The sequence below is a fragment of the Ambystoma mexicanum genome, chromosome 12 (genome assembly GCF_040938575.1).
Source record: "Ambystoma mexicanum isolate Mex_15411 chromosome 12, UKY_AmexF1_1, whole genome shotgun sequence".
Classification (NCBI taxonomy): domain Eukaryota; kingdom Metazoa; phylum Chordata; class Amphibia; order Caudata; family Ambystomatidae; genus Ambystoma; species Ambystoma mexicanum.
In genome coordinates this window covers 18,708,577-18,734,698 of record NC_090936.1, presented here as the reverse complement: position 1 = coordinate 18,734,698, position 26,122 = coordinate 18,708,577, and positions in this window count along the sequence as shown.

The following is a 26,122-nucleotide window of genomic DNA, read 5'->3' as shown; positions in this document are numbered from 1 at the left end:
GGAAACAGCACAGAAGACACCCAGGCGAGCAGGATGCCCTGATTCAAGATCTCTTGGACTGGGACAGTAGGTCCTATTTTTGATACTTGAAACATTTGGACTTGGACCACTGTGAAGAAATCCCTTGCCTTACCATAGATGTGGGTGATGGGCTCACCAGGGAGTCTGGGTGCCACCACAAGACATGCAATGTTGAGCCCAGGGGCAGTGTGGGGAGGATCTCCCGGATGCCTCCACCATGCCACCCCCAGGAGGCTGGGAATCTCCACGAAAGGCCACTTTGAGTGCTGTCCCATTGAGGGATCCCGTGAAGTCTAACATCAACAGGGTAGTGCGATCCGGGATACCCATAGTCAAAGTGCCACGCCTGCCTTAAGGCGCAAAGCCGATACACCTCCTATCCCTTCAAGAGAGACGGGAATAGTTGACCAAGTATTACATCGCTTGGGCAACTTAGCGTTCCAAGGCTAGTCGTAAGAGTCGGGGTCCAGTGCAGCACGTCTGTCTCACCACATGAAGAGGAGAAATTGAAGTGTGATCTTTGTGAGCCAGAGAGACCTGATGTACACCTGAATACCTGAAACAGACTTGGAAATAGAGATATCAGAGCTCGCCTGTGTCCTTCCCCCTACCCTTACTTGTCCCCCCTCCTCCAGCACTATCTGAAATGTCGTCAGGCCTAGTACGATAGTCGCTTGTTTTGTTCCTCCCCTCCCTATCTGCACCCCTCTCCCTGCCCTTTTGTTTTCTCCGCTTCTACCAGAAATGTCGTCAGGCCTAGTACTGTAGTCGCCCGTCTGTTTCCATTTCCTTCCCACTCTCCCCCTCCCTTCCTTATCTATGTCTTAGCTCTTACACTATCTGAAATGTCGTCAGGCCGAGTACGATAGTTACTTTCACATCCTTACTGTTCATGGCCTGTAAGAATGTCATTGTATTGTCCCTTGTTCCCTCCCTTGCCTTGAAGCGCTTTGAAAGACATTGTGTATAGGCGATATATAAATAAACATATCATATCATATCAGCGAGTGGGCAAAGCAGGTTTAGGGGAGAGTGCCTTTCTGCAGTCCATCATTGCGGCACAAGTCTTTATCGGCTTGCTCTGTGGAGTTGCAGGAAGAAGGCACAGGACCAGCAGAGAGGGAGGAAATATGTGACACCAATCACTCATCACAATATACAAAGATACACACTTAAGGTCTGTTAGCCAGTGGGAGGTGAGAGAGCTGGGTCCTGGATCCCGTGGAAGGAGAGGGACTTCTTCAGAGATTGGGGGTATTTGGGGAAGGAGTGAGCAGACTTTTAGAGTTGGCAGAAGGAGAAAGTTGGAGATAGACGCAGAAGGGTATGAGAGGTATAGAAAGAGGATGAGTTTGAATGAGTGAGAGGGGGAAAGAGGAAGAAAGGACTAAGAGCAACCACAGGAGCATGAGGAAAAAGGGGGGAAAGAAAAGTGAAGAGGAAAGGGGGAACATTAAGTGGTACAGGAAGGAGGAGGGTGAGAGGAGAGCAGTGTGGAGGAACATAAAGAAGTAGAGGAAGAAAGAAGGCGAGGACGGGGAAGAGGAGGAGTGTGACTTCCAGAGCTGGAGAAAGAAAGAGCAGAACAAGAAGATGGAGGTGGTGGAGGAAAGGACAGAAGAAGAGAAGGAAGGAACATGACTGCCAGGCAACCAGTGAAAGGTCAGGGCGCTGCATACAGCAGCAAGAATCCTGCTGGACTAGAAAGTTCAGAAGTAGCTCTGCCCAGTGTACTCAAACCAAAGAAAGCCCGCTCCAAACAAGACCAAGAGGGAGACATTCATCACCCAGAGATTGTGCGCAATAGGGAGAGGCCCCAACGGGGAGTGATACAAGAGACTTTTTAAATTTTGAGTTCCTTAAGTTTGCTTTGACCAACCACTCTGCCTAGTCACTGTAAGGGTGGTCTAATTTATCAAACTGGTGTCCCAAGTGGCCTGAAGCATTTGCGGTGTCTCCAAGAGTCTTCAAGAATTGTTTGTTTTTTGAAGAATTGAAGCATTGCAGATTGTTCAATTTGATTATGAGCAGAGCATTCGATGTCAGGCTCCAGAGCAGGCGAGTGTGTGGGTCCCTATGTGGCGACCCTCTCTCATCCTCCCATGATCCTCCCAGCTCTCTGGGCCAGGCTTCCTCATTGCCCAGGTTTGCAGCTAGAGATAGGGTACACCTGCTGTCTTTTGCCTGCTTAAAGGCACCACTTTTATCTATCTGCCTCCCTCAGGGGATATTCTAGACCAACCCTCCCTAGGGTTGTCAATACGGCTTGATGAGAAAAATTGGCAGCATCAGATGCTGACCCCCCGTCGCTCCCTTTCACTCCTTTCCCTCATTTCCCTGAACGTACTGCTCTTTCAGTTCTACTCTTCCCCTCCCTCTTCTGTCCTATCCCACTCCCTCCAGCCGTCTTCCCACTCTCTTTATCGTTTGTCCCTTTGATGATCACGCCCTCTCTTCTCTCCTTAGTCCTCTCTTCTCTTTCCCTTTTCTCCACTCTGTTCTTTTCTGAGCTCTGCTCTCCCCTCTCCTCCCCTGTCCACTCTACTCTCTACTCAGGGATATGGGGCCCAGCTCACTGTGAAGAATCCTATGGATCCCTCATAAATTCCCTGCTTAAAGCCCCCTCTGAGGTGGCCATGGGAAAAGGCAGAACGCTTCCTGATCCTAACCTTACGGGTGGTGCACTCTGGGAGGATCACCTGGGAGGAGGCGGGGCCCAGGGAGGTGGGGGGATTTCATGGGATTATACACAGTATTTTTCCTCTGACTGTAAGATTCTTACTACGGTACCTAAAGACGTTATGACATATTTTCATTTTAATGTCTCTCAACCTAATATTAGATCTAAGGTTGTGAACCCTAAGGTTAAAAAATCAGAACAAACTATACCGAAAGGAAGATTCTTTTTGGTATCCCAGACAAAACACCTTTCTCAAACCCCAGGGTACAATGTAAAGGATTATGGAAATGTTGTCTTCACTAAACCATCTTCCTCTATATTAGTTAATTCTCATAGCCCCATCTTTAAAAGCCTTAATGGAATACAATCTACCGTTAGAAATAATGTAGAAGTATGAAAACCTAAATTTGTTGGAAGAAACTACAAATCCCATAATCCTAGAGGTACTGAGAAGAGGAAGAGGGCTGAAGAGGCATGTAGATATAGTAGTCAGGCAATTAAGCCTGGTAGTCACTGCAGTAGTCAGGCAATTAAGGTTAATGGCCCTTACCTGAATACAATTATTGAACCTGTGAGGCGTTAAAGGCCCCACCAGGAAAGGAGGAGTAGAAGGAGCTGGAACGAGAGCTGGAAGGCTGGCAATAGCAGCAGTAGTATAAGAGAAGCATGAGGCTGGCAAATCACAAGAACGTGGAAGAATAGAATGGATACCGGAAGGTGGAGACAGCAGATGTCACCTGCAAGCTCTGAAAGAGTCTTGCTCGCAGAGTGTCTCTGGAGAAAAGGAAACTCCCAAATCAAGTGGCTGGACCGCAGACACCTGTGCTGGAGAAGGGCGTGGGTCCCCAGCAAGCCAGAAGTAGTAGAAGAAGCAGAGGAAGTTGGGAAATAAGTGCAATCCGCAAATCCAGTGTAATTGAAGCATGTGAGTGAAGCATGGCATTCAGATACACTGTGTGAGCCTTGCCAGTAACTGTAGCCAGCTCCTAACAGACTTGCGCATTGTTAAATGCGAGTAAAAGCTGTTCATTATTTTAGAAGTCTTACTAAGAATGGAATTTAAGCACTCAGGTATAACTTTGAAGATAACTATTCGTGTGAGAAGCTAAAGTGCTTGTAACCCACTGCTGATGTATCAGAGGACTGTTGCTGTATAACAGAGTGGTTGCATGTCCCTAATTAATACAAGGGAGCAGTGCCTAAACCATCACCGAATACCGAACATTGTCCATATTTGAGTTACAAGTTATAGAGAGTGAAAACCACTTGAAAGAGTGGTCGCATGCGTCTAATTATAATTCCCAAAGGAAGTCAGAATCACATCCTTTACCGCTACATGGGAATATAATTCATTAATCGACTTTAAACCTTAAATTCTACTTGAAGGAGAGGTTGTGTGTGCCTAATTGTGTTTTGACTTGAGAGACTGACCTCTATATTGTATCCAGAAGCGACAGTTATTCTAGGTCAAAGAAGTAAAAAGTTGAAAGCCTTGGAAGGAACAAGCATTGCCCCCAAGCCAAGGGGCATTCCCTCCATATAGTAAAACTGTCTTGTCAAGAGCCATCAAACTGCAAAGTAAAGTTGTTAACGGTCAAGTGGCATAAGAAACAAATACCCCATTGTTACCTGAAGATGTGAGAGTGGCACATAAGCTTCTGGCTAATTGCTTGGGCTGATAACTGGCAGAAAGGTGGGACAAAGCTGGGGAAGGGGAACCAAGTGCTTATGAAGAATACTCTAAAGTAGAACACAACCTGCAGTGCGAAAGACTGCTGAAGCTCGAAAGAAAAGAGTCTTATGAGCAGAGGTAGGTTGTTCTTGTAGTTGTAAGGCAGACAGAAGGGGCAAATAGGATGCCCCTTTTAGGAAACCCATTAAAAGTAAGAGTGCCTTGAATACATGAAGAGGTTGAAGTGTTTGGTCAAAACCTACTTAATAATTCAACAGGACTAAGCAGTAGTAGTAATTCTTGAACTGTGGTGCTATATTAAGCTGTCATCTGATGTCACATTGAAGTGGTTTGAAACAGTAACGTACTCTGGGACAAAGGTGACTGTTCTCATAGAACCAACAGGGCAGTTGAAGTGTGGATGTTGAAAATAGAAGCTGCAGCCAGAGAAAGCCTCCTCACAAATACACCAAACGTTAAGTTGTAACTGAAGAAGTCCCAAAGAATTGTGTATGATTGACATGTGGAGAATATTACACTTTCTTTTGAAGAGTATCAGATTATCTTGAAGAAGAGACCATTTACCATCATAGCCAGGATTACAATTGGTGCTATTTCTTTTCTGGAAGTTGAAAGAGGATCTTTTCGTCCAGGAACAAAAGAGTTGTTACCAGTGGATTTGTGTTGCCTGCTCTTTTGCTTTGACTTTGAACTTTCAAGAACTGGTTCAAAACTTTTCTTTTCTTTGGTTGAATATTTTGGAGTTGTCTTTGAAGCTGGGGGAAGGATCTTACCCAGGACATGAGAAGGCCATTCAGATATTGTGTTGATATTGTTTATTATATTGTGTTGCTATATCATTTCCTTTGTATGTTTGTTGTTTTGTGTGAGGGCCAGTTATCCCATGTTAGAGAAAGTTCCCAGAGCCTTTAGACTAGGCAGGGAATTCCTCTATAGAGTAGGGCCAGCAAGGTATTTTCTTTATATCATTTCTTTAATAAAATGGCATACTTTGAGAAATCTACAAACAGTTGTCTGCCTTGCATTACTGGCCCCTCACACTACCCTCCAGGGATATGGTTCCCTGCTTACCCTCCCCGCTTCATTCTCCTCTGCCCTCTACATTACTCGCTACCCCTCTCCTCACCTCTCTCCTACCCACAATCCCCTGTCTACTCTTCTGAGTTCTAACCTGCCCACATTCTCTACACCTCTCGCATGCAACCACCTTCACCCCATGCTACTTTACTCTCTCCTCGCCATTACTCCCAAGGCCTCTTTTCACTCTATCCATGCTCTCCCAGTTGCCATGGTGCTTGACTGACCGACAGTGGGGTGAAGTTCACACGCCTCAGCATTCATAGCGGGCGTGACGTCATCCCATGGCTGGGCATATGGCCAATCAGGCAACAGGCAAGCATCCTGCATAATCAACGTGGAAATAGAGCATCCGCATCTCAGAGTGATATTCTGATTTCCGCACCAATTCTTCCCAGCTTATTCAAGTTGCCTTTGGATCAGGGCCTTGCATGCATTTAACGTCTCTGATTCACCCCTTCTTTCCTGCTGGAATTACCTGATTCTATGTCTCCAGCCTGGTGGTTTGGATTTTGGAAGTTCCCTTTGGATTGTTAGCCTGATGCGGTGGACTTTCTGGTTTTCTTCCTTTGGCTTGTGTTTCCTTTGGACTCCTGTCCATGGAACTGTGTAATGGATTGATGTACAGGAGTGGTCTGTCTACCATCCATGGACCCTGGGCTCCTTTAGCTTTCCGTCCTCATTCCACCCGACCAGTGCCCTATGAACTATCGGTCATGAACCATCGGACATGCCCCTTCTGGGCCTCCTGGTCCTTGACGCATCGGGGCTTACACGCTGTTGTACTTCCAACATGGCCGTAAGCACAGAACGCTACTTACCAGCCTTCACGTCCGATGTGCACGTTCTATAAAATAGCCACACCCCTGTGGCCCTGCGCGTCTCAACGCTTCTGTTAGCTGTGGCCAGACGTGTGCTACGTAGTTCGCCTTCGCGGAACTCTGTTGTTTCCTGGTTCCCCGATCCTCCGCTTTCCCCTACTTTCCTTTCTCCTTCTTATTCAGCCTTCTTCCCAGATTCCGTGTACCCGCCTCCGAGTGCACCTTCTTCTTTCCTGGACTTCCTGGAGTTTTCTATTGATCCCAGACATTGAAGCTGTACGACACTGGAAGCCGAAGACGGCCGAGCGGGCTTGTACAAGACCCGTACCGTACGGAAGAAAACTCCTCCTAAAGAGTCCATCAAGCAGCAAAACAGATGAGAAAGGGGGAAACCTGCGACAGATTGAAACGCCACCTAATTGAAGTCAATACAGACATGGAGGCGGCCATTCAAGATCTTATGCGCGGCATGCAAGAACTAATGACCGAAGTACAAAACCTAAAGGCAGAGAATGTCGCGTTAAAACAATTAGTCTTATCCCGCGACTCTGCCACGAAGGAAAGTGTACTATTGGGCGGCATTGTAGACAAATACGATGGGACAGCAAAAAACCTTTGTGGATTCCTTGATTCCTGTTTGGTCCACTTTACCTTTAAGCCCTATTATTTCTCTACCCCCAGGGCTAAGGTGGGCTTTATTATCTCACACCTTATCGGGAATGCATTAACTTGGGCCACACCATTAGTTAATGCCGGAGATGCCCTCCTGGATGATTATGACGGATTCATTCAAGCCCTTAACACCATGTTTGACCACCCAGAACAGGTCTATAGTGCTCAGGAACGTTTACTCGATTTCCAGCAGGGCTCCCAGGACATGCTCACGTATGTAATACGATTCAAGCAATTGGCTAAAGAAGCGGACTGGTCCTCTGAAGCCTGCTTCACTCTTTTTTGAAGAGGACTAAATGAAGACATCAAGGATGAACTAGCCAGAGTGGCACGCCCAAGTTCATACCAAGCCCTTATGGATGTCGCTCTACAGATTGACTTCTGCATCCAGGAAAGGAAGGCACAGAAAAAGAAGACCAAGTTACCCTTCCAGAAGTACCCCATAGAGACCCCCTCGAAAACCGAATGTGCTTCTGTTCCTAGTAATGAACCCGAACCTATGCAACTAGGGGCCTTCCGTGGACCCATATCCCCCCAAGAAAGCTTGCGAAGGATCCATACCGGCTTATGCATGTATTGTGCCTCGGACAAACACTTAGTGAGAGAGTGTCCTATAGCCCCTCCACGGCGTTCGGGAAACGCCAGCTCCCGATCCTAGATGGAGCACAGTGTCGGGAGAGAGATGTTTGCTCCACATCTATTCCATCCTTGAACTCTCCTGGACAAAAAAATCTGGTCATTTTACAGGCCTTTCTATCGCCATCCAAGAAGGAAACCTACCACATTCTGGCGTTGGTGGACTGTGCTGCCATGGGAATATTCATAGATCAAGAATGGGTCTTTAAACACCATATTCCTTTCGAATCCCGGAATATTATGCAACCTGTAGAAGCAATTGATGGGAGACCTCTTTCTTCAGGACCCATAACCCTTCATACCAAGGAAGTTGAGCTTGCAATAAACCACCATCGAGAGAAGATAAAGTTTGACATCATAAAGTCCGCCCATTACCTAATGGTTTTGGGAATGCCCTGGCTACAAAGACACAATCCATACATCAATTGGGCAGCAGGTTCCTTGTTTCTGGGTTCCAAGCATTGCATGTCTCATTGCCTACTCCTGGACCACGCTTTGACACCATCAGAAGGACTTTCAGCAAACCATCAAAGCCCACTCACAGTCTCAAACATCATCCAGGTTCCTAAAGTCTATCAGGAATACTCTGATGTGTTCTCTTCTGCTATTGTTCAAGCCTTACCTCCTCATAGACCAGAAGACTGTGCTATTGAAACCGAACCATCAGCTGTGATTCCCTTTGGAAGAATGTTCATTTTATCCGAACCGGAGAAAAAGGCCCTCCGTGAATATCTGGATACTAACCTCGAAAATGGCACCATACGACCATCCAAATCCCCAGCCGGAGCCTCACTGTTTTTTGTTCCTAAGAAAGACACCAATGATCTCAGACCTTGTCTTGATTATCGAGGTTTAAATCAGTGCACCCTTAAGGATCGCTATCCGTTGCCCTTGATCTCAGATATCCTGGAAGCAGTAAAAGGAGTCGTAATATTCACCAAATTGGATCTCAGAGGTGCCTACCATCTGATCCGTATTAGAGAAGGTGAGGAATGAAAGACAGCCTTTGGTCATTTTGAATACTTGGTCATGCCCTTTGGACTTGCAAATGCCCCGGCGGTCTTCCAACGCTTCATGGATCGGGTGTTTTCAGACATGCTGTTCCTCTTCGTCATTGTGTATCTGGACGATATCTTAATATTCTCTAAGGACCCTCTTAAGCATGAAGAACATGTTAAGGCAGTATTACAGCGACTGCGTGAAAACAAGTTCCTGGCAAAACCCGAGAAGTGCCTTTTCCATGTCTCTACTGTCCACTATTTAGGATTCGTCCCTAGCCCAGACGGTATTAGAATGGAATAATCCAAGGTTAAGGCCATACTATCGTGGCCAAGTCCGACCACCGTGAAACAGATCCAGTCTTTCCTGGGCTTGGCTAACTTCTATAGGAAATTCATACCTTCCTTTTCCGAGATAGTCCAACCGATCATTGCCTTGTTGAAGAAAGACACTCCCTTTCATTGGACATCAGCCCAAGAGGAGGCCTTCCAACAGTTAAAAACAGAGTTTACACAAGCTCCCATCCTGGCCCAACCTGACATCAACCGGCCATTCCTAGTGGAGACAGACGCCTCTAACTATGCCATTGGAGCAGTCCTAAAACAGGAATTCGACGACAAGCTGGAACATCCTATTGGTTATCTTTCACGGACATTAACTCCCAGTGAAACGCATTACTCTGTTTTAGAAAAGGAACTGCTAGCCATCCGTCAAGCCTTCACAGATATTTACTTCTAGGAGCAAAACATCCTGTCCAGGTTCGCACAGACCATCAAAATCTACAAGTATTACAGGCCCTGGGATGTAGGAATAGCCATCAAGCCCGTTGGGCCTTCTTCTTCGCCCAATACCAGTTCCAGATTCATCATGTCCCCGGAACACAGAATATAATTGCTGACGCCCTATCTCGACGTCCTGACTACGAAACCCTTGAAGACCTGTCATTCCCTAAAATGTTTCCACACACGATATTCGTAGCTCAAGCAATCAGTCTCCTGGACGAGGTTCGGATACAAACAGTCCTCTGAACTTTGGAAAGAATTTTCAGGAAAGAACCGATGGAATCTCAGAACTAAGAATGGATTTCTTTTCAAGGATAAAGGTTTAGTCATCCCCACACAGAAACCACAGCAAAGGATAATAAACCTTTGTCACAATACCCTTCACTCCGGACATCGTGGCATCACAAACACCCTTCATCTAATACAAAGACAATTTTGGTGGCCGAGAATGAAGACTGACGTACGACTGTACATTGTGCAGTTTGCAGTCAAAACAAACATGATAACAAGAGACCGGCGGGCCTCCTACTGCAGCCCACACTACCAACAAGGCCCTGGCAAATCATTGGTACGGACTTCATTGTAGAACTACCACCTTCCAGGGGGTATACAACTATAATGGTCACCATAGATTTATTCACTCATATGGCTCATTTCACACCGTTATAGAAGCTACCTTCTTCCTCAGAACTTGCTGGAATTTTCCTGGAACACATATTTAGACTCCATGGACTCCCTTCCAAGATCATATCAGACAGAGGACCGCAATACATATCTCAATTTTGGAAACACCTTTGCCGAATACTAGGAATACAACGTGCCCTCTCTTCAGGGTATCATCCACAGACTAATGGGGCTACCGAACGTGTGAATCAAACCCTGGAACAATATCTTCGTTGTTTCACTACCAAAGTCCAGGATGATTGGTCGCTTCTGATACCTCTGGCGGAATTCTCCTATAACAATTCGGATCATTCGGCTGTCAAGACTAGCCCTTTTTTCTGCAGTCAAGGATTTCATCCCTCAGTGCTGCCTTCCACCCTTCTACACCCTACAACTGTTCCTATAGTCGATTCCTGGATTGAAACACTTATCAATATTCAAAGAGAAGCAAAAGAACAATTAGAAAGGGCACAGACTCATACCAAGCATTATGCGGATTCCAAAAGAAGACCAGGGCCCTCCTACGCACTAGGAGATAAGGTATGGCTATCCTCGAAACTACTACCGCGACATCTACGGTCAAATAAACTGGCCCCCCGGTATTATGGGCCTTTTCCCATAAAAGAAATCATTAACCCAGTGGCCTTTTGGCTCAAATTACCAGACTCCTGGAAGAAAATTCACCCAGTTTTTCATACATCTCTACTGAAACCATACATCCAGACCTCTCGGACTAACCTCAGACCCAATCCTGTACTTGTCAACGACCAACTGGAATATGAAGTCTCCAGGATATGTGACTCCAGATATAAACGTGGTCAGCTCCAGTACTTGGTGGAATGGAAAGGATACCCTCCCAGTGAACGCACGTGGGAACCATCGGACATGCCCCTTCTGGGCCTCCTGGTCCTTGACGCATCGGGGCTTACACTCTGTTGTACTTCCAACATGGTCCTAAGCACAGAACACTGCTTACCAGCCTTCACGTCCGATGCAGCACGTTCTATAAATTATCCACACCCCTGCAGCCCCGCGCGTCTCAATTCTACTGTTAGCTGTGGCTAGACGTGTGCTATGTAGTTCGCCTTCGCAGAACTCTGTTGTTTCCTGGTTCCCCGATCCTCCGCTTTCCCCTACTATCCTTTCTCTTTCTTATTCAGCCTTCTTCCCGGATTCCATGCACCCGCCACCGAGTGCACCTTCTTCTTTCCTGGACTTTCTGGAGTTTTCTATTGATCCCGGACATTGAAGCTGAACGAACACTGGAAGCCGAAGACGGCCGAGCGGGCTTGTACAAGACCCGTACCGTACGGAAGAAAACTCCTCCTAAAGAGTCCATCAAGCAGCGAAAACAGGTGAGAAAGGGGGAAACCTGTGACACTATCTTTTTATGGGCCTGTTCCACTCCCAGTTTTCGGAATATTAAACAGGCGTGTTATCTGTTCTATGGACTCATAGCTTCAATGCATATGTATGCCCATGTAGGGTTTCTGCATACCATCAGCCTGAGGGAAGGGGCTAGGATTTGGGAGGTGGAGCCACCTGTCAGTAACCCATTCATTTCCCCCCCCTACAGCCTTGGAGCGAGCAGTGCGCATGACCTCTTCCTTTTCACCAGACTTCTCCCCACAAACATCCTTATATCCAGTTTGTAAGAATGCAGTGCAGGGAAAAGACTACAGCCCTACAGGGTGTTCACGAAGGCACATGAAACCTTAAATACTGTGCTCTTCCTGATTCTAACCCCACCCTTAACATTGGTTCCAGCACACTCCTGCTATTGTGGACCAACCAGTGCTTGTCTTTTCCCCAGGGGCTGGGGCTACACAGTCAAAGGCTTTCAAAAACCCTCCAATCCCCCAACCCTTCTTTTCCAGCACTGTTTTGTTTGCAGGCTCATACCTTCTCTGCTTTCTCTGCTTGCTGTGGTCTGGAATTTCATTTTTCTTTTGTTGTGGTGAGTTTTCGATGTTTGTATTGCGCTGCATGCTGTGGTAAAGTTTGTAGTCTATGCTGGCTGCGGCACTTCTGTTTTTCTGTCTGTTTGGACTGTTGGCTACTGCCTGGTACAGAAATCCTGTAACAGAACTAAGAGAACACTGGCCAGAAAAAGACTGCTCAAACAGAAGCGGTCAATGCCGTAGTGGAGCAACGCTATGAATCCGACACCAGCATTTCCATAGGGAGCATGGGGGTAGCAATTCTGACAGGTATTGTGCGGCAGAGGGTGGTATTGGTATTTACAGTCATGGCACATGAGTGGGGGTTAAGAACTGAGGCCCCACTTCTGGAACAGGGCTGTCTCTGGCTTATGCCTAGGTATCACTCCTATCTCATGTTGGGAGGGGTCTCAGGAACCCTCTGACAAGGGTCAGGCTCCTGACCTTGTAACACTGGGCTTGAAGGAGAATTTGAGGACTTTGTGTTTCAACTTTTGTTTTACTTGTCTACCCCAGTGAAAGTGAAGCCGTATTGTGCTCTAGCACCTTAAAGCATCTTTTGTGCTTCGTCCTCCATTTTCGTATGCAGGGCCGTCAGCAAAGTTATTGCCTCTGTCAGGGTTCCATTTTCTCCATCATGGTATGGTGTGAACATACAACAAGAAGGCTGGACCTTGGCGCACATCCCTCCTTCCATCTCTGTTATTAGGTCCAGGACATATCTGTTCTGAAGGGTCATAACCCTGATGGCTCTCAGCTCTTCTGTAATTGCATTGAATCCTTTTATTGTTGCATTGATAGTTTGTAGCAGCTCCCACCTGGTGATCTGTAGCCACTTAGCATTTACTGCAGTCTGAAGTCCTAGCATACACATAGATGTCATTATCATTGCTGTCTTCCGGAACAGTTTATGCTCATCTGAAATATCGATGTAAGCCTCTTTTTATTTTGATGAGAAATTATTCTCCCTCTTCATTCGGCAGAGACTGAACAATCTCTTCTTCCTCTGGTGATCATTTATTTTTCGAAATTCGTCAATATGGAGGTCACTTCGGGGAATCACCAATGCTGCAACATGTATCACTACTATAGCGCATATTCCTCCCCAATTCTTAAGCAACTGTATCTAAGCCCTGGATACACTGGCCCAATATCGGTTCATCAACACTGCAGTTCCTCTATTTATTCCTGGGGCTTCGATTATCTGCCCACATCCTTTGTTTTCTCCAACCAGGAGCAAGCCGTCATTCTTGAAGCATGTTGTGCATTCTTAAATGGTATTATGTATATGGGTCCTACTTTGTTGTTAACACATGTTAGTAACTTAGAGTATTTGGCCAATGACTCTAGGCATCTGTCATTCACTATTTGCACTATGCTTACTGGTTCCTTCTTCAATAAGTGTGCAGGGCAAGATAATAGTCCTTCTTCCCATCCGGTGCTGGTGGCAACACGTCCATGCACCAATAGCTGAGGTCTGTAGGAGTATGGGCTCTGCATGTCAACATTTAGACTCTGCATTTCAACATCTGGACCCCGCATTCACATTCACATTTTAGTGAGGGTTTGAAGTTCAGTTGGGGCCCAGTGTGTGAAACACATTGCTGGACTCAAGAGAGTGAGTCTCAGGCAGTATTAGACAGATACCAATGCACAAAGCACATGCTAGAAACGATAACTTTGCTCCATGATGCTATTTCAATGAACTGAACTGCACTGAATATAATACTAACTTAAATCTAATACACCAAGTAACCCAACGCCATTTAACATGTAACTGAATCCCATAATAACATTAAGTGCTAATTAGCTCATGAAATAAACTGGATGTAGATTGAGCCAATGCATAATGCTCTGGAAATGTTAAAAAATAAATTGACCTTAAACGTGCAGGCTGGATCTGCGCGGTGTGGTAGCTGAAAGATTTGAAGATCAGTTCTGCTAAAAAGATGGCTTTGTTTTGGAGCAGGAAGCGAAAGAGAAAAATTAAAAAATGTTGTCTTCAGCAATGCAGTTAGCACAGTGAGAAAAATCATGTGATGTGGGTAGGTCTGGGCAAGGGGAGGTGCTCGTGATTAACAGGGGGTTTCATAAAAAAGTGTTTTGAACCAGAGTAGGGGGGCATTCCTCTTCTGGCACGGACAAAGGAGGCATAAATGCTGGTTGCTGAGCAGACTGAGTCTGGTGCTTGCAAGCTGACTGTCTGCCGGGCTAAGGCTGAAAATGAGGCTGTCTCTTCTGGATTGACGATCCTTAGAAAAACTCCATTGCTGAATACTTATCTCGGTTGAACCTGTGCGAGGCAGGCAGAAAGGCTGGGGAAGATTTCACTGCCAAGCTGAGTCAGGAATATACAATCAACAGACTTAGGTAAATATGAGGTTAATTGAGGTGCTGGTGATGCGAATGATACCATGTAGCACAAGTTAAATAGTTCAGTTCATTTTCGGTGCTGCATTAGAGATTCAAATTTAAATGTACATGTCATTCTGTGTCCATATTTCTCAAAGTCTTGCTGTTTTTTTAAACAGTATTTTTCTTGCCACGTTTTACGAGGCCAAGGTCAATTGGCAGAGCTTTGCACAGATGGAGCACTGAAAGACGTTGCAAGAAAAAACATACTTGCACTGTGAAGTACAATGTGGCCATAAGTGTCACTCTGTGTAACTTGCATAATTCTATTTTATGCTAAAGAACAAATTCAAAAAAGGTAAGTTATTCTCATTATATTTATTCTGCATTCAGTCCCTTTGATTTGACATGCATAGAGAGAAGTAGGCATGCAGTAAGAAATATCTCAAGTAAAGTAGCTGCAATGAATTTGTTTATTTAGAGACGCTGAATGAACGTGTTGTATTTCAATTGCATTCTTTACATTTGTTGAAACTCAGCCAAAAGGGCATAATGTGGTATTGTACATGAGATACCACAGGAGGGAATGAACCATCTATTCAGAGTGTATTAAGTTGAGTATTTGTTTGTTGTTAGTGACCCTGGTAAAGATAATTGTTAGGCAGTATTCTGAAATTAGTCTCACCACTATAAAAAAAAACACAATAAAAATACCACTAAGTAATAGACATACCCTCAAAATATATTTAACAGGTCTCTCCCAGCCTCCTGGCCCTCCTGATCTTTCAGTCATATCTGAGCTGTCCGTCCTCCTCATCTCGACAACCTTTATTCGTTCTCCAATCTGTGATGGAAACAAAAGTTTTTTTCTTGTCCACCCCATCCCACCTTCCCATCCTTTTTGTCTTTACATAAGTATCATCCAATGAAAATGTTCCTCTTGATTGCCATCATAAAGTTGCCCATTTTCATTTGATTGTCCTCTGGTTGTGTATGCTGCTAGATGACTGGGGCATTTTGCATCATGTTCAAGCATTTCTTTTGCAATAAATGTCCTTGCCGCATTCATGGCATATGGTATTAAGGAACAGACATAACCTCTTTTATCTGATGTTCTCTTTCATGTGCCGATACCATAGATTATGTTTTAAATGAGCCGAATTATCGAGATATGTATTTATATATTCATGGTCTTCCTCAACATCCCTTTTAAATTTAGATAGATGTCTAGTCATATTATAGAAAATGCTGTCTGTACCTCTAGTGGGGCCAGTAGCAAATGTTTCATTGACACCCTTCATATCTGTATTGTTTTTTATAACATGTTCAAACGCCATAATGATAAGGGGAAAAACACACATTATAATACAGAATCATTTCACCATTAATATCCCATGGAAAGTCATTGATTTTTTTGATGACAATGCACTTCATGTGTTTTGTAACCTTTCCATTCTTGTTTTTGCTTTAATCTGTAACCGTTATTGCTTTTATGGATCACTTTTTGTTTATCAATATCTGCTATTGTTACTCTACAAATGATATAATTGTTCTTGGGATTTCCAAAAAACATAATATACTTGTATATCTTCTTATAGAGCTGGATAATACTGTAATATGTATGAAAACAAAGCACACGAGAATGTGTGTATCATTATTATAATAGGTAGCATGAAAGGTGAACAATGCTTCTTTTCTTTAGGCTCCATACTTTCTTCTCATTGTCTCTTGAAATCTGTCAAAAAAGTTCCAGGATAACTGCAAGTCTATTTACTCATTATAACATTTGAGAAACTGTCAAATCCTACAACTTCCCCTTTCTCTTTGCCCAAATCCTCCTCACCTGAGTCTCCGGCAGAGCTAGTAGAAGTTGCCCAATCCTGTCTTCTTCTGTACTTCTTTGGTTCTTTTTTCTTTTTGGTTCTCCTTTGGCGTAAATAAGGACGTGGCTCCTCGGAGGCCACCGTGACCGGATGGGAACCAAATCCAGTGATCTCCCAGGAGCCAGTCCCAAAACTCCAGGGAAAAAAAAGCTGTTGGCTAAAAAAAACCCTGTGTGGCAGATGTTCTTGAGAGTACTGCCGGAATGGATAGTACCAATAGGAACGTTCCAAGGATGAAGTCCAATCTGTTAACTGTGGTTCCCGCTTGTGGTGAAAAGAGGGCTTGGAGTAGTAGATCTGCTGAAGTGAGTTATGCGATCAGATGACAAGAATCGACTTTGGAGTAGGGAAGGAACTGCAGGTTCCAGCATGCACCCCAGAAGGTAGATGTCGAAGGAAACTGCAATCCAGCTAGTACCGCAGGAGGCAGGCGGTATGTTGGACCAGCAGCTCCTTAGCTAGCGGGTCCGTAGGAAACCGGCGGCACCAAGAACCTCGGTACCGAGATAAATGGTAAACGGGAAATGTGAACGCTGGTAGGAGAACTGGAAGCAAACATAGCCTATGAAACAGGGAAGACAGAACACGAAAGGAATAAGAAAAGGGTAAGTAGAAATGGAAGAATCGGGAAGTAAGAAAAGGATAGAAGGGCGTAGAACGGAAAAAACTAGTAATACACAAGTAGAAACGAAACAAGATGGGATAGGAACCGAAGGAGGGATAGAAGGAAACTCCCGTGATCTTACCAGAAAATACTGCTGAACAAGAAATACACCTGGAAGAGGTGACACCGCGGGTGATTGCAGAAAGGGAAAAAAGGCCGAAGGCAAGGAAGCAGTAAGGTTATCTGTTAAACAGAGTAATACGAGCAAAGGGGCAATGAACAAAGTTAATAGTTAACGATGATACAACGCACCGTTGTTACTGTGCGTGATGCGTATATACGCTCCGGCCGCCATCTTGGTGGAAGACTAGACCGTAACCGGACGTTGACGGCATCCACGTTAGGTGTATCTCCACCTATACCATAACTTCCATGGCTGGTGCATAACAGTATGCCCCCTTCTATGCCGGAACCCTCCTGGTTTACTGGGATATAGTCTGTGAAACTTCTCTATTAGTTCCGAGGCATGTTTATGCGACCTAGTTTCCCAAGTTCTTTCGGAAACAGGGTAACCCTTCCAATGAACTAGGTATTGCAATGTTCCTTGTTTGTAACGTGAATCTGTCAATCTGGCTACTTCATACTCCTCTGGAATCGGGGACGTCTTGATGTCTTTCTTTCTGGTTCTTCTGTGGAATGGATCCTCGATATGTTCTTTCAACAAGGAGGTATGGAATACAGGGTGTATTCTACTGAAACAAGCAGGTAGCTTTAATTTGTACGCCACAGGATTGATCTTAGCCTCTATACGAAAGGGACCAATATATCTCGGGGTGAATTTGCCTAACCTCGCCCACCTGGGTAAGTACCTGGTGGAAAGCCAGAATAGTGATCCTGGACCCCATTGAGGTACTGGTCTTCTCTTGGTGTCAGCATATCTCTTGGAATTCATCCTGCTTTCTTCCAAGGTATGTAGAGCAGAGGCATGTATCTGTTGGATTTCAGCCAATGTTTTATCCACAGACGGTGCTTTGGTATCGCTAAAGCCAATCTTGGGAAAGAAGTGAGGGTGATAGCCGTAAGTACACAGAAATGGACTCATACCAATAGATGTGTGGCAAGTATTGTTGTATACAAACTCTGCCATGGGGATCAAGGAATCCCAATCGTCTTGTTCCTTATTACAGAAACAACGGAGGTACTCTTCAAGAGTGGCGTTGAGTCTCTCCGTCTGTCCATTTGACTGCGGGTAATAACCTGATGACATTGCTCTATGGATTCCTAGCTCCTTACAAAGTATGGACCAGAACTTTGAAGTGAACTGAACGCCCCTGTCAGAAATGATCACTCGGGGTAGTCCATGTAGCCTTACTATGTCTTTAAGAAATACTGAGGCTGTTTCTGCTGCCGAGGGTACTCCCTTTAGAGAAGATAAATGGGCTTGTTTGGAAAACGAGTAAACCGTTACCATTATTGCTGTCTTTCCCTGAGAGGAAGGAAGGTCCACAATAAAATCCATAGAGATGTTTTCCCAAGGGCGAGTGGGCAGATCAGGTTGCTGTAATAGACCGATAGGTTTCTGCCTAGACACCTTAGCACTGGCACAAACTGAACAAGACCTGACATATGACTTAACGTCAGAATTAACCGAAGGCCACCAGAAGCTTCGGTTAGTAGCTCATGTGTGGCCTTCTGGCCTCTATGTCCAGCCAGTGGAAGGTCATGACATAAGCTCAGTGCTTGTTCTTGGAGTTCTGGAGTGGGTAGAAAAAGAGCTGACTTGTAAAACCATAACCCTTCTCTCTCTTGTAGACCCTTGGAAGCAGGTGTCTGTTTCGTGCAGGATTTGTAACCTTCCTGTGCCTTCTGGAGATGGAGATTGATCACAGCTATGAATCTTTGTTTGGGTAACAACTTCTCTTCGTTGACCAATGCAACCTTCTCCTGTCCGGCTCAGGCCAACTTCTGGAAAGAGCATTGGCTACCCCGTTCAATGTACCTGGTATGTAGGTAATCTGGAAATCAAAGGTCGAAAAGTAATAGGCCCAGCGGGCATGACGTGAGTTATGACATTCCATCTGCTGGAGGACCCTTAGGTTTCTATGGTCGGTTCTTATGAGGAATGGATTGGTTGCTCCTTGTAAGAGGTGTCTCCACTCTTCACAAGCCATTCTCATGGCCAGCAATTCTCGCTCAAGTACAGAATAATTCCGCTCACTGATGGTGAGGGTTCGTGAGTAATAAGCGATAGGGTGTTCCTGACCTTCTCTGTACTCCTGTAAAAGCACAGCTCCCAGAGCGCCGCCGGAGGCGTCAGTCTCAACTATGAAAGGTTTTGACTGGTCTGGTTGTATAAGAACAGGAGCTGTGGTGAATAGTTCCTTTAGTGTGGCAAATGCTTTCTCGGCCACTGGATTCCAGGAAAAAAGAACTCCCTTCTTAAGGAGTGAGGTTAGAGGTAACACTATCTCATAAAAATGCGGAATGAAGCGGCGGTAGAAATTCGCCAATCCGAGAAAGCATTGGACCTCCTCGACCGATGAGAGTTCAGGCCATCTGAGAATGGCCTTAACCTTATCTGGATCCATCCGTATGCCTGTAGAAGAGATTATGAATCCAAGATAGGGTATCTCTGAAACTTCAAATGAACACTTCTCAGGCTTGGCAAACAGATCGTTCTCTCTTGGCCTACGAAGAACCTCCTTAACCTGAGTAGGGTGTTCCTGTAGTGAGCTGGAGAATACCAGGATATCATCCAGATATACTACAACAGATATGTTGAGCATGTCCGAAAACACCCGGCCCATGAATGTCTGGAACACCGCTGGGGCATTTACTAGACCGAAAGGCATTACGCAGTACTCAAACAACCCCAGCGGTGTTCGGAAGGCGGTCTTCCATTCATCGCCATGACGTATCCTTAGCAAATGATAGGCACCTCGTAAATCAATCTTAGTGAATAATTGTGAGTCCTTAACAGCTTCTAGGATATCCCTGATGAGGGGCATGGGGTATCTGTCCCGAACAGTAATACTGTTCAATCCACGGTAATCGATACAAGGACAGAGTTCTTTGGTACCCTTCTTTGCTACAAAAAACAAAGACGCACCGCCTGAGGACTTCGAACTTCTGATCAGCCCATTGCTGAGATTGGAATCGAGATATTCCTTAAGCGCAGTCCGTTCCAGTTGGGATAATGGATACATCCTTCCGAAGGGCAAGAGTACGTCCTCCTTGTGCTCGATGCTGTAGTCCTCAGGGCAATGAGGTGGAAGGAGTTTGGGCAGAACATCTTCGAATACGTCCTCGTATTCCTTGTACTGCCCTGGAATAGCTGAAATCATCAACTGTGGTTGGGCTACCTGGTAGGCGGATTGTACCTCAGGTTGTGGTACCTTGATACAGTTATTACCGCAGTATTCAGAGTCAAAACTCAATCGATTGGCACTCCAGTTGATGCACGGATTGTGAAGTCTCAACCATGGTATTCCCAATATGAGAGGGAAGTGTGCTGCTCCAATCACATCAAAAATGACCTTTTCGTGATGGTTACCCATTGATATCTGCATGGGTAGTCTTTCCATGGTGATAGGTCCAGAGGATAAAGGACGGCCGTCTACTCCCTCTACTGGTATTACCTTCTTCTTGGGTTGGAGAATGATCATGTTGTCCTTAGCCCAGGAGATATCTATAAAGTTGCCTGCTGCTCCGCAGTCCAACATGGCTAGAACCGGAATACATCTTCCTGTTGTTGTGGTTAATGATACTTGAAAAATCATTAAACTGTTATCCTCTGCTCCTTCTGCTGATCCTGTGGGGTTGCAAAGACTTGAGCTACTCTCCCCGTTGCCTCCCTTGCAGAGGGACGAGGTTGAGCGTTTCCCTAACGCCGGAAGGTAATCTCGGTACAGTCTTTCAGTTGATGTTTGGAGGACCCGCAGTACATGCATATGTTTAGCTCGCGCCTGCGTCTTCTTTCTTCTGATGTCAACGGTCCACGAGTAGCTCCGATCTGCATTGGTTCCTCAGTGGAGGATCTATCCTTTGGTAATGGAGGAGGGTTGTAGTTCGGCTGACCTCCTCGGACTCTCTTCCTCTCATGGCGTCTCTCGTTTATTCTGAATTCGATCCGTAGAACCAAGGTTACTAGCTCAGCAAAAAGTGTCAGGCCTGGCTACTCAAGCTAATTCGTCCTTTATCTCCTCTTGGAGTCCTCTACGGAATATGGTCTGCTGAGCGGTATCCGGCCATCCAGCCAAGGTAGCCAACCCTTGAAATTGAGATATGTGGGATTGCACATCTTGGTTCCCCTGTCTAACGTCCAACAGTGCCTCATATGTTGAGTACTGAACTTCTGGCCTCTCAAACCGTATCTGTAACTTGCGAATAAGCAAGGCATAGTTGTTCACTGATGGATCCTCAGCCGTCACCAAAGGTGTTGCCCATCTCAAGGCATTACCTGTCAGGTTGGATACCAAGAACCCTACCCGGGCTCTTCCAGACTCGAAGGCCCTCTTTCTGAAGGAAAAGTATACTGAACATGCATCAAGAAAATCCTTTATACCCTTTGGGTTTCCGTCGTACTTGGGCATGGAGAAAGGCATTGCCGGTAATTCACCTCTTACTTCATCTCTGGTTGCGGCTTGGTTCCGCAATGTCTGGTTTTCAGCCTGGAGTGCTTGCATGTCGACTCGCAGGCCTTGAATGGCATTGCACATCTCCTGTATCTGTTCTGGCATAGCCATTGGAGTCTTCTCTGGGCGTTGTATACTGTCAAATCCTACAACTTCCCCTTTCTCTTTGCCCAAATCCTCCTCACCTGAGTCTCCGGTGGAGCTAGTAGAAGTTGCCCAATCCTGTCTTCTTCTGTACTTCATTGGTTCCTTTTTCTTTTTGGTTCTCCTTTGGCGTAAATAAGGACGTGGCTCCTCGTAGGCCACCGTGACCGGATGGGAACCAAATCCGGTGATCTCCCAGGAGCCAGTCCCAAAACTCCAGGGAAAGATACTGTAGATACTGTTCCAGAGCGGCATTCAGTCGTTCAGTCTGTTCATTGGTTTGGAGGTGGTAGCCAGATTACAAAGCCTGTTCGATTCCCAGAGCTGTGCAGAGCAACTTCCAAAACTTGGAAACGTATTGGCTACCACGATCCGAGACAATCCTGTCTGGGAGCCCATGTAGTTTAAAGATGTCCTCGATGAACACTAGTGCCATGCCATCTGCAGTGGGCAAACCTAGAAGCGGGGAAAAATGAGCCATGTTTGTAAGAGAGTCCATGGATACCATAACACAGGAACACCCATTGGATAAAGGTAGATCGACAATGAAATCCGTAGTGATATGGCTTCAGGGACGGTCTGGTATGGCATCTTGTTGCAGTAGACCTATAGGTCTTTGGGTTCCATATTTCCTCCGATTGCACACATCACAGGTCTTCATATAGTGTTTAATGTCCTTGGAAAAACCTGGCCAATAGAAAGTTCGCTGAACCTAATCCAAGGTACCAGCTTGTCCTCTGTGACCACCCTTCTTATGATTGTGACACCAGGAAAGGACGTCCTTCTAAAGAGCTTTCGATGGCACCCACAGTTTCCTTTTCCTAAAGAATAAGCCATCAGACTTCCTTAAACCTTTTGGTTCTGGGTGGTTTCTTAGCTGCCCCTCTGATCCACTGCAGAAATGGGTTGAGCGTTGCGATGGTTCAGTTTCTGGGAAACAACCTCTCTGCTGTACCTGATGTGACCCTTGAGGTATCCGTTTTCCTAGATAGGGCGTCAGCCAAAGCCTTCTGACTTCCTGGGATGTATGTGATGTGGATGTAACACCTTTTCGGCATTGGCAAGTCCGACATTGTTGGTCACTGTGTAGAAGTTTGCTCCTGGTCCTCCCAATAGGGTTGTAGGGAACCATTGCAACGGTCTAGTGGTTTCACGTTGCCGGCAGAAACATGTGATTGACCACATGACATCTCTTAAGGGAAGCAGAACACCGCGTCGAGTCGTCGCTTCTGCTGAATGTGATGCTCTGTAAGTTTGGAAGGGTTTACTTAGGACATTCTACTTCTTTGACATGCTTGTTCACTCTTTTGTCTAAACCTCTTTTCTTCCCTCGTAGTACCAAACCCCGTCCTTTGTTTCCCACCTTGGTGCCCTCAGGTTCTCCCATTGATTCTCCCGTTACTACGGGTCGGAAGTTGTTCCACACACCTGACCCGATTCAAGACCAGAGTCCGCTGTGCGGAAGTGAGTTCCAAGCCTTTAATTCAATTCCCGTTCATTCCTTCTTGCGCAATTACTCACCCTTCTTTCCTTGTTAAGTGCATTCGTCCTCCTGGGGAGTCCGACGCTCACAGCCACCCGGATGGTTCAAGGCGAAGGGTACCGTTCTCAGAACCGCTGTTACTAGTGAGCATTCTCTTTCCCTTCAAGCTTTACTTTCAAACTTCTTATCCTTTTCCCACTTACCTCTTATTCTCTCGCCCTGCAGAATTCCTTCCTCCCGCTTCGGCTTGAGAAGAATCCATCTTCCAAGAGGGATTGTCCAGGGTCTCCCGCGTCACCCATCCAAGAAGACCGTTCCCCGGCATACAGGGTTTTTTACCCCAGAGGGTTTCCCTGGGGTTCGTGCTACCCTTCACTGGTCTATATTTCCCGGTGATAAGGGCGGGCAGGGACTTCAGGGTGATCTTTCCTTTCTGCAGTTGCTGTTTCCGTCACGTCAAGGCTCGATCAGGTTAGTGACAATCTCTACATTTTTGGTAGTATCGGGATGAGGTATAGTTTATTAGTAACAGTAAGCGACGCCAACTAAAAGACTGACAGGATCGAGCTGTGGCAGGATGGAACAGCAAATGCAGCAGCTGATGGCTGCTATGCAGGCTATGTCCCTAGAGATGCAGGCAATCAAACAGGACAACGCTCAATTAAAGCAACAAGTTACCAGAGCATTCTCTGAGACTCCTCCCATTACTCTAAGCACAGGCAGATTTGATGGGGATCCACACAAGCTCAAGGAGTTTTTGGACAGTTGCACTGTGCAGTTTACGTTTAAGTCCCGTTTTTTCCCAACAGATAAGGATAGGGTGGGATTCTTAATATCACACTTGGCAGGCCCTGCATTATCATGGGCTACCCCTTTAGTTACCTCAGGAAATGTAGTGTTAGACTCATACCCAGCGTTTGTCAATAGTTTAAAGTCTATGTTTAGTCGACAAGAAATTACTGTCTCTACCCAAGAGAAGCTATTGGACTTACGCCAGGGGAGTAAGGATCTCTTATCTTACATTACCCAATTCAAACAATTGTCTGCAGACATAGGGTGGCCGGATGACGGTCTATTGACCTTGTTCCGTCGGGGTCTTTCAGAGGACCTGAAGGATGAGCTCTCCAAGGTCCCTGGACCGGCCAACCTGGCGGAAATGATAACTCTTACAATGCAAATCGACTACCGGCTTCAGGAAAGGGCCCATGAGAAAAGGAGACCGAAGGGGAACCGCTCTCATTTTGATCCTCCCCAACATGTGCCTAAGTCTTCTATTGTTGAGGAACCTATGCAAATAGGATCAGTTAAGGTTCCCTTAACGTCCGCCGAAAGAGAAAGGAGAAAAACCTTGGGTCTCTGCATGTATTGCGGATCCCCCTCTCACATACTACGGGACTGTCCAGTAGTACCCCCGCGCAGAACACGAGCCCCGATGCCAGAAACACCAAGTCCCTACCGTAGAGGGAACCACATTAGGGAAAGCGAAACTAGGTTCCCCACCTAATTTAGGATTATCTCTTGACCAACCCATTCTTAACTCATCCATGGTAGTACTTTCGCTGACCTTCTGCCTACCAGGTAGAATACTCCAAGGCATTCCTGCTTTACTCGATTGCGGGGCAGCAGGGAATTTCCTAGACGATCAGTGGGCTGCCGCCCACGGGATCGCAATAATTCCTAAGTCCTGCTCCACACCCATTCAAGGAGTAGATGGCAGTCCGTTATCCTCCGGGCCTATTCGAGAGCAAACCAAACCGATCACCTGCCTGATCGCTTCACATAAGGAGAGCCTAGTGTTCGCACTCACAACCCATTCATAAACTGGACAGCAGGGACTCTCTTTTAGGTTCAGAGTACTGTTTGACCCATTGTGTAGCACAAGAAGCAGTTAGGATTCAGATTCCGTCTGGAGAAGTTAACCTTCCTGGGTCTTCATCTATCAGTCAGTTAAAGACTGTGCCCCTCTGTCACCAGCAGTACTATAAGGTGTTCTCTAAACCTCTTTTTCCCACGTTACCACCACATCGTCGAGATGATTGTCATCTCACATTGCTTCCCGACCAACCCATTCCATTTGGACGCATGTATGTGCTATCGATCAAGGAAAAAGAGGCTCTCAAGGAATATCTTCATTGTAACCTGCAGAACGGCTTGATAACCGAATCTATATCTCCTGCCGGAGCGTCTCTCTTTTTTATTCCCAAAAAAGACACAGAGGAATTGCGTCCTTGTATTGATTATCGGGGACTCAATAAAATTACGGTCCCAGACAAGTACCCGATGCCCCTGATTAAGCATATCCTGGAAGCGGTTCAAGGAGCAGCTATTTACACTAAACTGGACCTTCGAGGGGCGTACCATCTAATCTGAATCGCCCCCGGTGATGAGTGGAAGACAGCCTTCCGTACCCCTTTCGGCCACTTCCAGTACCAGGTGATGCCATTCGGACTGGTGAATGCACCAGCAGTGTTTCAAAGGTTCATGGACCATCTGTTTGCAGACATCCTCCTTCATTTTGTTATTATATACCTAGATGATATTCTGATATACTCGGCTAATCAAAATGATCATATCCGCCATGTAAATATCGTACTGGAACGTCTCCAGAAGAATCAATTGTACTGCAAAGTAGAAAAGTGTGAGTTCCACCAAACACAAATCACTGACCTGGGGTTTGTTTTATCAGCACAGGGCATATCCATGGACCGGAGAAAAGTATCTGCCATTCTTGATTGGCCATCCCCCACGTCAGTGAAGGAGATTCAACGTTTTTGGGATTTGCGAACTTCTATCGGAAGTTCATCCCCTGTTATTCTGAAATGATCCTACCTATCACTCTACTACTAAAGAAAGGAGTCCATTTCGCATGGAACGACAAATCCCAACACGCCTTCGACACTTTGAAGAATCTGTTTACTTCGGCATCCATTCTGGTCACTCCGGATCAAAACCGTCCTTTCATTGTAGAGACTGACGCTTCCCACCATGCTTTAGGAGCAGTTCTACTTTAACAGTCTAGACTAGGGGATGAAAGACCG